Consider the following 2,958-nt stretch of genomic DNA (forward strand, 5'->3'; position numbering starts at 1 on the left):
TGAAAGAAGTACAGCCAGAATGCTCATTAGACGCAGGGATGGCAAGACTTCATCTCACATACTTTGGACATGTTATCAGGAAGGACCAGTCCCTGGAGAAAGACATCATGCTTGGTAAAGTAGAGGGTCAGCAAAAAAGAGGAAAACCCTAACAAGATGGATTAACACAGTGGCTACAAAAATGGGCTCAATCATAACAACAATTGTAAGAATAGCGTGCAACTGGGCATTGTTTCATTTTGTTATACATAGGGTCGCTATGAGTAGGAACTGACTTGATGGCACCAAACAACAATAATAAATACTTTGCCAAACATAATGCCTTTTTCTAATGATTGGTCTTCTTGATGACAAGTACAAAATAATTGAGTCAAATCTCACCAAAAGTGTTGAATTAGAAAATGTGTTATATATATTTTTATACCAATAAAAAGTGAAATTAAATTATTTTAACATTTAGGGAAAATTGTGTAATGCTGCATACTTGGACTTCTTGTTGTGTCCTGTAAATTAAATTTATAAATAAATTCATATACACAGGTGTTTTCAAGAATAAAAGATGCCTGCTCAAAAATATAGAGTACTCATAAGAAGATGTCATATAGATACCATACAGGGAAAAAAATAAAATCTCTATTTCAAGTCTCTTGTAAGAGATTCCCTGGGATTGCACTTTTATAACACATTTACCTCAACAGAGAATTTTATAAGCAACTGATCTTTTTATTTTCTCTGTAAGAGCAGTTAAGCCCAGAAGAGATAAATTCCATCCTTGGGTATAGAATACTAAAATAAAGTTCAGATAAAACGCTTAAGAATCTAAGGGTTTAATAAAGACTATAATCCTAGTCAAAGAAAGGTAGTAAACAAAATAACTACATCAGAAGAAATGACAACAATAACAAACCATTACAGCTTTTTAATCTTGCCTTTAAAGATATTGGAAGCTGAAGAAGCGCAAAACAGGTTGAGAATCTAGTATTATAATATCTATTTATTTTGGAAAATTAAATCAAGTCCAAAAATTAACGGTAATTTTTTGACATTTTATTTGTGGTAACCAGGATGTCTTTTGTGTGTTTTAGTAACAAGTAATATAATCTTCCTCATCTATATTTCATTTGGCAGTCATTTTAAGAACTGGGATTTATACCAGGTATGCAGGGATGGTTCAACATTAGAAAAATAATCAATGTAATCCATTACATAAATAAAACAAAAGAAAAGAACCACATTATCTTATCAATTGATGCAGAAAAGGTATTTGACAAAGTCCAACACCCATTCATGATAAAAACTCTCAACAAAATAGGAATAGAAGGGAAATTCTTTAACATAATCAAGGGCATTTATACAAATGGAGAGACCTTGAAAGCATTCCCCTTGAGAACGGGAACCAGACAAGGATGCCTTTTATCACCACTCTTATTCAACATTGTGCTGGAGGTGCTAGCCAGAGCAATTAGGCTAGAGAAAGAAATAAAGGGCATCCAGGTTAGTAGGGAAGAAGTCAAAGTATCTCTATTTGCAGATAATATGATCTTATACACAGAAAACCCCAAAGAATCCACAAGAAAACTACTGGAACTAAATAGAAGATTTCAGCAAATTATCAGGATACAAGATAAAAGTACAAAAATCAGTTGGATTCTTCTACACCAACAAAAAGAACTTCCAAGAGGAAATCACCAAATTAATACCATTTACAATAGCCCCCAAAAGATAAAATACTTAAGAATAAGTCTAACCAGAGACGTAAAAGACCTATAGAATGAAAACTACAAGACACTACTACTGCAAGAAACCAAGAGAGACCTGTGTAAGTGGAAAAACATACCTTGCTCATGGACAGGAAGACTCAACATTGTGAAAATGTCAATTCTATCCAAAGCGATCTACAGCTATAATGACAATTTTAATGAGATGGAGAAACAAATCACCAACTTCATATGGAAAGGGAAGAGGCCCAGATAAGTAAAGCATTACTCAAGAAGGAGAACAAAGTGGGAGGCCTCACACTACCTGATTTTAGAACCTATTATACAGCCACGGTAGTCAAAATACCCTGGTACTGGTACAACAGATACATAAACCAATGGAACAGAATTGAGAATCCAGGCATAAATTCATCCACTTATGAGCAGCTGATATTTGACAAAGGCCCAAAGTCCATTAACTGGGGAAAAGACAGTCTCTTTAACAAATGGTGCTGACGTAACTGGATATCCATCTGCAGAAAAATGAAACAAGACCTATATCTCACACCATGCACAAAAATGAACTCAAAATGGATCAAAGACCTAAATATAAAATCAATAACGATCTAGATCATGGAAGAAAAAACTCGGACAACACTAGGAGCCCTAATACATGGCATAAACAGAACATGAACCATAAGCAACAATGCACAAACACCAGAAGAGAAACTGGATAACTGGGAGCTCCTAAAAATCAAACACTTATGCTCATCAAAAGACTTCACCAAAAGAGTCAAAAGACAACTTACAGACTGGGAAATAATTTTTGGCTACAACAAATCTGATAAGAGTCTAATCTCTAAAATCTACAAGACACTGCAAAACCTTAACAACAAAAAGACAACTCAATTAAAAAATGGGGAAAGAATATGAAAAAGTACTTCGTCAAAGAAGACATGCTGGCTACTAACAGACACAGGAAGAAATGCTCATGATCATTAGCCATTAGAGAACTGGAAATCAAAACTACGGTGAGATACCATCTCACCCCAACAAAGCTAGCAGTAATCCAAAAAACAGAAAATGATAAATGCTGGAGAGGTTGTGGAGAGACAGGAACACTTATCACTGTTGGTGGAAATGTAAAATGGTACAACCACTTTGGAAATCTATTTGGTGCTTCCTTAAAAAGCTAGAAATTGAAGTACCATACGAGCCAACAATCCCACTTCTTGGAATATATCCTAGAGAAATAAGAGCC

The sequence above is a fragment of the Trichechus manatus genome, unplaced genomic scaffold (assembly GCF_000243295.1).
Source record: "Trichechus manatus latirostris isolate Lorelei unplaced genomic scaffold, TriManLat1.0 scaffold00032, whole genome shotgun sequence".
Taxonomy (NCBI): domain Eukaryota; kingdom Metazoa; phylum Chordata; class Mammalia; order Sirenia; family Trichechidae; genus Trichechus; species Trichechus manatus.